This window comes from Crocodylus porosus, unplaced genomic scaffold (assembly GCF_001723895.1).
Source record: "Crocodylus porosus isolate Cpor-Errol unplaced genomic scaffold, CroPor_comp1, whole genome shotgun sequence".
Classification (NCBI taxonomy): Eukaryota; Metazoa; Chordata; order Crocodylia; family Crocodylidae; genus Crocodylus; species Crocodylus porosus.
This window is the reverse complement of record NW_017728906.1, coordinates 314303-326101: the sequence shown is the minus strand read 5'-3', so window position 1 is coordinate 326101 and position 11799 is coordinate 314303. Positions and strand designations below refer to the sequence as shown.

At 42.5% G+C, this 11799-nt stretch overlaps 1 non-coding gene across 1 annotated transcript; it reads right to left on the bottom strand.

Annotated features, from left to right (window-relative positions):
- Positions 1-11306: 11306 nt before the first annotated feature.
- Positions 11307-11400, bottom strand: TRNAI-UAU. The gene is made up of 2 exons: positions 11363-11400; positions 11307-11342 (listed from the first exon to the last, which is right to left on the bottom strand). It is a non-coding gene; the product is annotated as a tRNA-Ile (tRNA).
- Positions 11401-11799: the final 399 nt, after the last annotated feature.

Here is an 11799-nt window from a genome sequence, read left to right as displayed (position 1 = left end):
TAGATTTGGATGCAGAATCAAATGTTTACTATCTGCTGCCAGTTATGCTGGTAGAATTTGCTTTTACAAATACCTATACAAATGAATATGTCTGTTGAGTTCAATGGGATGACTTGTGCATAAAGTTATTACTTTGCTTATCTGAGCTAGTCTTAGTAAAGGCACTCAGGCTTAAGTTCCTACCATAACATCTAACCCAATATTATAATTAGTATATGAAACTATATATGCGGTCAAAATCTGTTATCTCTTTTATTGTTCTGCATATTCTTGAAACCATGTGTCAAAAAGGGCGCAACAGTGTGATTCTAGCTTCTGCTTGCCTTTATGGGCATGCAAACAAAGGTCTTGCAGTACACTTTACTAAAGGTTACCTACACCATGACACCTTTGAGATGCAGATGACTATTTAATATCCACATTGCCAGTGAGTATGTTGTGTCTGGGCAGCTACATATTATGTATCCAGGAAGAAAACTCTTGAAGCAAAACAAAAATACTAAGTGAACAAAATAGTGTGCACATGCCCATATAAAACATGGCCATACACATGAAGATGAGTAGTGGATGACTGCAACAAGTTAGTACTTTAGGAAGTAATCAATAAGGTGTTTGCGGTATAGGTGGCCTACGGGAAAGCTATCCCATGTCAGTAAGTACTCCAGCTGTGCAGGCTGAGATTGATTTAAATGGCAAATGGGGAATCGGTTAACAATGTTTATTGCCATGGTCAAACTGGCTGGGGCAGGGATATAGAGAAGGAAGTGCAACAGCAGAGAACTGGATCCCGAAATATCCAGTAAATGAAGAAAAGGGAGTGCTGTGTTTTGTTGGGGTTTTTAAGACACTTAAACCGCTTCCACCTCCCTTACAACAAGAAACCCTATAAATGCTAAGCTAAATACTACATCCCAGTGAATAATCCTGTCTATAAAATGTGTGTTGTATGGATGGAACTGTCTCTTAAATAGGTGATTTATATGGTTACCATATTCAATATTAATTTTATAAAATCACAAAGATACTATTATGCAGGTATATAAATGCATATACAAGTTATTTTATGTAAAGAACTTCTTTCTGTGAGTATTTTCTCAACCTATTTTATCATGCTAAATGTTCTGACACTACTGAAGTACTAAGTAACTCCAATCATATCTTCCACACCTCTTTCTTTTGCACACTGCAAGAGAGCTGACCAAAGGGCCTGTTAGAGGAAATAATTCTAGTTTGCTTCCCACAATGAAGATATTTGTTTAGAATCTAACATATAGGGTAAGGAAGAGTTTTTGCAAAAAAAATCTGCCTGTTGATGTACAGTAAGTTAGAGCTTCCTCTGGAAGCAGAGAGACAATGAAAGGAGTTCTGTGGCAAAGGAAAAGTGTGTGCCCCTAAAGTGACTCAGACAGAAGGGTGCTATTCTGCATGCAGCTTCAGGCAGTTTTTCATAAGTCTGTGGTCCTTTATAGTTTCTGGCTCTTAATGGAGCTGGCTTCTGGAGCAACAGGGACCAGATTTTGTGTCTACTTGACAAGTAAGTGAACAAAATCACCTGAAGTATGATTCTATTCAACCCTGCTCAAGTCCAGTTAGTGCAATTATTGAGTGGATCTTCCTCCTGGTCCCACCTTTTTTGTGACTCAGTCTTAGATCTAAATGATAGCACATTACAAAAGCAGATACAGTGATGATTTGAAGGGCTTGAACAGGCTGGAATAGGCCATGGATAGGCAATAAGTTTGTAAGACTAAAAACAAACTTTTAGCCCTGCCAAAAATAAGTGTGCAACATCTGCCAAAAATAAGTGTGCATGTTCAAGCAGTTTGTAGCAGAGATTATCTAGTGACACTGCCACAAAATGCTACTGCTTTCCAACAGGAATTGTTCAAAAGTTCGATGCTTTCTAGCACCACATGCAGTGTTTGTACTGTTAGGTGCTTAGTCCTCCAAGGCTCTGCTCCTGACTCCACCTTACCTTCAGGGAGTCTGCCTGGGGCTAATGTAGAAATCTGCCGCCCCAAGGAGATGTCACCACAATAACTCACTGCTCAGCTCTGTTTTTGTTCATGCACAAGACACTCCTTCCTAATCCACATGAAACTGGATTTCAGTCAAATCCCAGGGTACTGCCCATTTGGAGCTGAATCTGGTGATCATTTTGCAGTCTCTCCAAACTGAACTCCACTAACAGCTGCACTCTAGAACAGTCCTGTGCCATCACCAGAAAAAACACAGCATGAATCCATGTTGCAAAACTTCTCGTGAAGTCAAAATATCTATTTTAATTCCATATCTATTCCTATCCCATTAGTATCTCTGCCCTTATATGCAGGTTCAGCAGGGGAACTGTACAAGAACTTGTGAGTGTTTGAGCTCATCTGTGGGTCAGCTGAAGGCTGCTGTATTTGGAAAAGGCCATAGATGGCAGGAAGGGGACAGCTATGTGCTTCTCATAAAACCAAAGCAGCATCAGAACCCAGCAGAGCATTGCTTGCCAAGGGCTGCATATGTGCTTCATCCAGTACCTTGAGGTCTTGAGGGCTGTAGCAGCATGCAAATCTATTTCTACCTGGATAATGAAGCCTCTACAAGGTAGGCAGTGTCTTTTCCATACCAATGACCTCCCACAGGTTGGCAAGGTCAGTGAAGCACCATGATATCACCCACTGTATAGTCAGGGACATCACTCACACTTCCATGTCTTTGTGGTACTTCAAATTTCCCATCAATTCTTGGTGCTTTAATTGAACGCTTGTCCGTACCCTCAGACTCCTGATAGGGAGAAATCTGACCCTTAATATGCACAGGGTTATAGGTTCAGAAATCTGAACTGTGGCTTAAACTGTATCTCTTCCCATAATGCACACCTGAAAATGTGTCAAAGGTCTATGGGGCAAGCAAAAGACCCCCAGGTTTGGAACTGAACCCACAAGTTTTGTGCGTGCAGTGTTTTCATAACTGCAAGTGCACTTATCTGACATACAGAAAGCCATTGCATCATGTCATTTTAAATACTACACACTCTCTGCTGCTTGGCCCTTTTGCTCCATGCTGTCCGTAGTCCACATGAGCAGGGTTTCCAGACGTGCTAAAACAAAATGAAGCTCCTAGGACCAAGTGTTAGTCGCACAAAAAAAACTCCACCTAAACTTACTAGGGTATAAAATATTCATGAAAAGGGATTTAACAGCCTCTGCCTTGCATTATTTTAGCAGTAAATTAATGCAAGTGACCTCTACGAAAATCATAAAGGTGAGTAGATTATGAAAAAAGCATTTCAGCCCTTTTTAGTATGCTGAAACTACAGGATACAACTATCCAGCCACATTAACAATGTTGAGAGTTGTAACCAGGGAATCCAGATTTCTATTAAAATAGAATATACAGTATGATTACAATACATTAGATCTTTATATAATATTTATTCATTTCCCCCCCAGTCCTTTGAACTTCATGTTCCTTTGGTCTATTATTTTGAGAGGAGGAAATTGAAACTTCTTGCTTGGCAGCTTTGACAAATGTGCAGTATACATATTGTATGGAATTCCCACTGGAAATCTTAAGAATTAAAATTAGTCCCATCAGTGTGGAATTAGTTCATCAGCCTGGGCCTTCCTGAGCACTTTGTCATGATGAACATGCAAGGGACATTTTCATCTTTATCCTTATTTGGAAATGCTGCCCGGTATCACTTTTGTGGGTGTTCCCACTTTTCTTCCCAGCATTTACATTTGCCACCTAAAAGTAGGTTTAAGAAAATGAGGTTCTATTCCTCATGGGACAAGAAGTTTATAATATATATAGTATTACCATCTCTCCAGGGGATCAATGTCTTCTATTTATCAGCAAACCAAAGATGATGATAAAATCATTAATTCTGTCAATATAAATGCTAAATAGAAATGGGAAATTGGATCCCTGCCTCGTGTCATCCTTCCTCTAAAAGGAAATTACAGCAGAGAAATTGAATCTGACAAATCTTAGCATTTATAGCTTAGCATCAACAGGGCAGCACGTGGTACACAATAAATGGCATGACACCTCTTAATTAAACTGTGCTTTTGTTTGGCCCAGAATGAATGCATTGTGCTTGTCCAACAAGCAAACTGCAGGCTCCCAAAGGGATCATAAAATATAGAATAAAATAAAAAGGCTATAAAGTTAGCAAAAAATCAGATTGACAAGCTCTGTGCTAATTATCTTTGAAATTACAGCACTACTAATGGAGGTGTAGTTTGACAGATAATAGAGGCTATCTCATTAGCAGAGCACTGAATGCCTTTAATGTTTGCAAGGGGAGCATTTATTGTCTGAGCAATGCAAAGAGTAGCTAGACTACAGTGTTCTTCCGCATTAACATCTTAAACTAGTCTGTAAGTTGAATTTATTAAACCATTGTTTTTGATAGTAAATGACTTCATAGCCTGGGAAAACAAATTTTAAACAGATGTAAGCTGTTTGACTTTCATATTGTATGATGCATGAGAGAAATGTGCAGAAAGCACTGTGTGTAAAATATCTGCTTTACTCCCGTGTTAGTGTGTAAACTTAATTAGAACAAAAAGTACATTCTAATCTTCTTTTGAATGCTTGTTTTATAAAAGTATTGCCTTTTCAAGCACACGCAATATATTTCTCATTATTTAGACTTGATTTCTTGACTAAAAGAAATATACACATGGAACATCTGCTCATCAGTTGCTTCTCTGCTTCGATTTAATGGATTCTTCTTCTAAATAGGAAGGAAAATAACTTGGCCTGCTTATTAGATGGGGTCATGATACTAATGAAAGTCCTTGAACCTCTTCCATCACTTTTGTTTGAAAAAGTCTACCTGTCACACTGGTGAATGTCTTTTTAAATATATTTCTGTCTGTGCACTATTTGTAAATTGGGTCCCTAAAAGTTAAATCAGGGAATGTGCCACCATTCAGTCATCTGGATTTGAAAATATGATGGAGGTTTTTTCCATTCCATTTTTTTCATTCCATGAATTGCATGTGAATAGATCTGTTTTCTTAAGACAGTTACTCATGGTGGTTGTGAATTTAAAGTTGTAACTCTGTAACGTGACTCGCTCAGGGAACCATCTCCAATGGCATATAGAAAACAAAACCTCTGTTGGGTGAGGGAAAATTATATTTCTTATTTGTTGGATTCCAAGAGCATGGTGTCTTAATGTCACTGTCTTTCACACCTGTCTGAACAAATCTTATAAAAACAGATGTGTCAATTAGCTGCTTCCACAGCAGCAGCATCTCTTGGAGGTGGAGAAGAAGGAAATGAGGGGAGAAAGCAGACTTTGCAAGGAGACTGCTTTTTCTTTGGTGGTTTTAGTGCTTGTTAAATGTGCCCTAGAGAACGAAGTCCTGAATTTATCCACACAGTATGTATAGCATAGGCAGAAACAGCACAAGCCTTCACCCAAGTGCCTCAGCTGCTGTCTGGATGGAATGAAAGAGGTGTCCATGCCATCATCCCATCCTTGATATTGTTCACGTAGTGACAAGGCCCAAACAGGCAAGAAACAATGAGAGTTTTTACATGTGGGGAGGAGGCACTTTAATTAGAGTGGCTCTGAGCACTGCTTTAATTAAAGCACCTGGAGTACTGCATCCAGTTCTGGGCTCCACACTTTAGAAAGGATGTGGAGAAGCTTGAGAGAATCCAGAGAAGAGCCACATGCATGATCAGAGGCCAAGAGAACAGGCCTTATGAGGAGACACTGAGAGGCATAGGACTCTTCAGCTTGGAAAAGCATAGGCTCAGGGGGGAATTGGTGGCAGCCTGTAAGTGTATCAGGGCATGCATCAGGATCTGGAAGAAAGTCTGTTCACCAGGGCACCCCAAAAGAAGACAAGTTCTAATGGTCACAAGCTGGTGAAAGACGGTTTTAGACTGGACATAAGGAAACACTTCTTTACCGTCCGAGTCTCCAGAGTCTGGAATAGGCTCCTGCCAGAAGTGGTGCAAAAACCTACTCTGGATACTTTTTAAGAAACGCTTGAATGCTTATCTTGCTGGGGTGATCTGACCTCAGCTGACTTCCTGCCCCTTGGGCAGAGAGCTGGACCTGATGATCTTGTGAGAACCCTTCCATCCCTAATGCCTACGAAGCCTATCTCATGTATGAACATCCCCATGATTCAAAATGGCAGTGGGGGCATTCAGTTAAAGTGCTTTAGTTAAAGTGCCTCCACTACAGTTTTGAAGTTTCTGAACGCTGATACAAGAGAGGTGGAGGCTGGATAGAGTGTGGTAATTACCATAATCCAGCAGACTTGAGTAATTACAGTGCATTGGAGCAGCTTCCCAGGTCGTGTACAAGCACCCAGTGTTGTCTAGCTCATGGTCTGATCCATCAATCAAGACAGCTGAGTTCTGGGAAGCCTGTCTGCCTGTCCCAAAGTGAGAAGATGTTGACCTTCCTTTGCAAAGAGCTTTAGAATACATAGATGACAAGTTCCACATAAGAGCTGAGCCTGGTTTTGATAGGTGCTTGCTGCCTGTCTGGAGTATCCTTAGTGTTTGTCTGGGCAGTAGTTGGCCACATGTTTCCAGCAGCTGTTTAGCTCTCCCCCTCTAGCTCCACTGAACTAGATGTATTCAAATACCCTACGAAGTCCCCTGTGCTTCAGTGGTGGCATCCTTGTCTACCACACAGGAAACCTGGGTTCAGTTCCTAGACATTTATACAGCTACTGCCATGGAGGCACTAAACATCTGGACTCAATCTGGTCCTTGGAGTCTGTCTCAGTGGCATGCTGGAAGGTCTGAGTAGCTTCCACTGCTCCAAAAATTCCTGCCCAGGCATATTCATTGAAGGTCTGGGTGGCACTCATGCATACACTATGATTCAGGGAGACTGATGCTTGCCACCACTCCCTGACAGGGTGCTACTTGAGGTACCCCTCAATGAACTCAAGGCATCCCTTCATAGACTTGAGGTACCCCTTGGTATATTCCAGCTCTTAGCTTTCACTCATTTGTCACGCTATAGAAAAATAATAAGGTGATCCTTATGTTGCAAAGAACTCAGAAAAACCTCCAACAAGGCAGAGTGCTTTTAACACTGTAGATTCTTATTTGAAATCTCTAAGATTTATCTTGTAAATCATGTTTGTAAACGTAACAGTGCTAACATTGTGTGGCACTCTTGAAAGGCTCACAAGGCACCCCAGAGTACCATGGCACCCTGGCTCAGAATCAGTGGATTAGACCAATTAACCTGTGGTGACTCTGCACTGAATGGAGCTGCTGAAGATTAACTGCTCTCAGCACAGAGCCACCAACATAATTGCACTAAGCTGAGCGAGCCTGGGGAGGAATGCTTCCCTGGGGTCCCTGGTCTTTCTGCAAATAGTGCAGCAGTTCCACTCTTAGTGTGGAGCTGGTGCTCAGTGAGACCCAGGAGCCTAGGCAAACCTGAGATCTAACCCTCAGTGGCTCCACTCTCAGCACAAGTGGCAAGACCAGGGAGCTTAAGGAAGACACTTCTCCAGGCTCCCTGTACTTAAGTCACTCCAAGCAGCTGCTCAGTGTAGACAGGAGGGGTGGGGAGATGCGGGGAGGAACAGGAGATGAGTAGAGGTCTGGAGGGTAGAAATGTGTAGAGGGGCTGGAAATCCCAGGATGCCAGTGGACTGCAAATTAAGTGTTTTATCCCCCTGGAGCTGACTAACAATACCCTAGAATGACTTGGGTAAGACTGGTCAAAGATATTCCCCATTTCAGTTGGCTTGCTTTTAAAACATTTAGAGAGTGTTTAGCATGGGATGCACTTTAATGGATGAATGCTCCCATCTTAAGTGCCTTTATGGCAGTTTAAACATAACTTGTAACACCACCCACATATACACCCCTTGAAATGTTTTAGAGGTGGCTGAAACACTACAAAATGAGATCTGTTTACATGAAATAGTATTTTTGGACTGTTTCACTACCAGTTATATCTAGATAGGGGAGGGAGGGAGGGAGACCCAGGGCCTTCTCCTGATTCTGGGTCCTCACTAAGACACACACCGCCACCAGGAACCCTGCGTCATCAAACTCGGAGCCAGGATTACTCCCCTCTAATGCTTCCCCTGCCAGACCCCTACTGACTCCCAGAGCCATTCCTGCCACTGGAGCCAGGCTCTTCAGATCTAGTCCCCTCTACCTCTCTAAGGCAGGGAGAGGAGGGTTGGAGGGCTCTGGAGCTAGCATGTAAGATTCCCACCCCTACTTACATCTCCACTCCTCACTACCTTCTATCCCTGTGAAGAAAGGTAAAGGGGAGGGGGGCAGTGAAGAGTGGAGGCACAGGTCAGTGTAGCCTCCCCTAGTGCCCACCGACTGGTGCTAGAGGAAGCTGCAGCATTTTGAAACATTCCAGCCAGGAACTGCACAGAGAGACATGTCCTGGCTTTGCCTTGGAAAAACAAAGTAGGTTGATATCAGTAATCTTTCATTTCTTTTGCCAGTCAAACACAGCTCTGAAAAGACTCCATTAAAATATATATTTATAATTTGTTTTCATTTTGTCGCTTCTAAAAATACCTAGATATGGTTATAACTCCAGGTGTCACACAGGTAGTTATTTTAGGTTTAAGCTTCACCAGGCTTTATAGTATAACAGTTGGGCAATAAGCTTTACTGCTTTATTTTATAAACAATGAAGTTAGTATTAAGATTAATAAAAACTCAGCTCGTTTTATAGTTTCATAGGTGTTAGGAGCTGGAAGGGGCTGTCCAGATAATTGGGTCCAGCCCCCCTGCACTTGGGCAGGAAAGGCTGCTGGGATCAGATGACCTCAGCAAGATGAGTGTCAAAATGCTTTTTGAAGATCGCCGGGTGGGTGGCTGTACCACCTCTGGGGGGAGCCTGTTCCAAACCCTCAGCACTCAACTTGTAAAAAAGTTTTTCCTTATGTCTAGTCTGAAGCGATCCTCAATCAGCTTGTGCCCATTATTTCTAGTCTTCCCCTAGGGGGCCTTGGTGAAAAGTTGCTCCTGCAGGCCCTGATGTATGCCTTTGATATACTTATAGGCTGCTACCAAGTCCCCTCTGAGTCTTCTCCAGCCTGAACAGTCCCAAATCTTTCAGCTTCTCCTCATATGACCTTGTCTTTAGGCCTCTAATCATGCCCGTGGCCCTCCTTCGGACTCTCTCAAGCTTCTCCACATCCTTTCTGAAATGCGTTGCCCAGAACTAAATGCAGAACTCCAGCTGCAGTCTCACCAAGGCCAAGGAGAGTGGATGGATGACATCCTTAGCCTTGCTTGAGATGCTTCGGTAGATGCATACCAGTGTTTAATTAGCTCTTCCCGCTACGTCGTCACATTGGTTTCTCATGTTCATTTTGTTGTCTATCACAACTCCCAGGTCTCATTCAGATGTGGTGCTAGCAACTGTACCACTATCAAGCCTGTAAGTGTATTGTGCATTATTTCTCCCCAGATGGAGGACTTTACATTGCTCCGTATTAAACAACATCAGGTTGAGTTCCGCCCACCTCGCTAGCCTGTCCAGGTCAGCCTGTATTGCCAGCCTGTCTTCAAGCATAACCACACTCCCCCATAGTTTGGTGTCATCAGTGAACTTTGCTAGTTCACTTTTAATACCTGAATCCAAATTGATGAACATGTTGAAAAGCACTGGTCTAAGTACTGAACCCTGAGGGATGCCACTGGTCACCATCTGCCATGATGACTCAGTTCAGTCATTCCATACTCTCTGAGTCCTACCACAAAGCCAGTAACCTAGTTGATGGACTGTAAAGTAGTTAAGGCTACATTTTCCCAATTTTTCATGAGAACTTTGTAGGAGGCCAGGTCAAAGTCCTTTTTGAAGTCCAGGTATTACATTTTCCCCATCCAGGTAGCAAGTAATTTGATCATAGAAGGAAATGAGGTTGGTCTGGCATGACTTGCCCATAACAAACCCATGTTGGCTATCCTTCAGAATACTGCCTTCTGCTAGCCTGTCTGTAATGGCTTCTTTGATAATTTTCTCCAAGATTTTACCGGGGATTGAGGTCAAATTGATTGACTGGTAATTTTCTGGGTCCTCGTTTCTCCCTTTCTTGAAGTTAGGCACCGTCCTAATCTTCTGGGACCTCTCCCAAGTGCCACAAGTCTTCAAATAACTTTGCCATTGGTTTCACGATGACATTGGCCAGTTCTTTTAGCACCCTCAGGTGTAGTTCAAGTGGTCCTGCTGATTTGTAGATATTTAGCCCTGTAGGTGCTCTCCCACAAGATCTACACCAACTATGGGGGGGGATAGTCACCCCCACCATGATCATCCTATATCCTGTCAAGCAGGCTAACATCCTTGGGCTGCTGGAATATGTATGTAAAGTAGTCATTCAGGAGTTTGGTTTTGTCTTGAGTGTCAGTTATCAGACATCCCATTTCATTCATCAGGGGCCCTATGCTTCCCTTATTTTTTTTCTGACTTCCTACATATCTAAAGAAAGACTATTTGTTGTCCTTTATTCTAGTTGCCAATCTGTATTCAGTTTGTGCTTTTGGTATCCTGATCTGCTCCCTACAGGTGCAGGCAGTTGCCAAGTACTCCTCTTTGGTAGTTATTCCCGACTTCCATCCTTTAAAGGCTTCTTGTTTTAATTTCAGGACGTCCATGACTTCCCTATTGAGCCAAGGGGGTCTCCCAGCCCTTTTGCTGCCTTTCCTTTGAAATGGAATGGACTTACTTTGAGCTTTTAGGATCGCTTACTTAAGGAATGACCACTCGTTTTGTACCCCCTTCTTCATCAGACTGTGGTCCTGCAGGGCTTTGCCAACCAATCCCCTAAGCTTGTGGAAGTCAGCTTTCCTAAAATCAAGGATTTCTACTGTACTGGCGAATTTCCCTGACTTACAGTGAATGGAGAAAGTGATCTTCTCATTGTCACTGTAACCCAATTTCCCTTCCATCCTCAGGCTGCTCACTAGATCATCTCCTTTGGCCAGAACCAAGTCTAGGACTGCCTTGCCCCTGGTCAACCTGTGGACTTCTTGTGTTAGATAGAGCTCCTCAATGCAAGTGAGGAAGCTTTGTGAGGTATCAGATCTAGGTGAGTGCTCATCCCACAAGATGTCTGGGTAGTTGAAGTCACCCATGATGACCATGCAGCCTCTGCCAGTTCTCCAGGGAATTCCTGGTCAAGCTGTTCCTCTTGGTTTGGAGGTCTTTAATAAACTCCTATGGTCAAATCCCCTTCCCCATGTTCTCCCCATATCTTAACCCAGAGGGTCTCAAGTCACCCTTCTTTGTTTCCATTGAAACAGCTGGAAAACCACCTCCCCACCAATAAAATTGATGCTCCAGGTGAGGATTGAACTCACAACCTTGGCATGGCTCACTCAAGTACTGCTGTATAAGTACCATGCGCTAACCAATTGCGCCACTGGAGCACTTACATTAAAGTACTGCTGGTGTTAGTTTTTTCTAACTCATAAGTAGCGGTGAACAATTGGCATGATTCTTTTGTATTTCCAGAAGCACAAAAACCTTTGAACAATATATGTTGCTTTTGGTAGTGATATAATGATCTTTCATGTGATACCTCTGGTGACACGTGGGGAAATTGCCTTTAATGGCCTTTATCTGTGTGAAAGTACAAACATAACACAAGTTACTATACCTTTGTACTAAAAGGTAAATGACTTTACTATGCCCATTAACTTGATTATTGATACAAATAAAAAGCACCACATTGGCAGTGAATCCAATTGAAAATGATCTGTTATTTAACTCTGTTTTTGTTTTCAGTATTCTTCAGCACATCCCTTTTAGGAGCATAATAGAAAGCA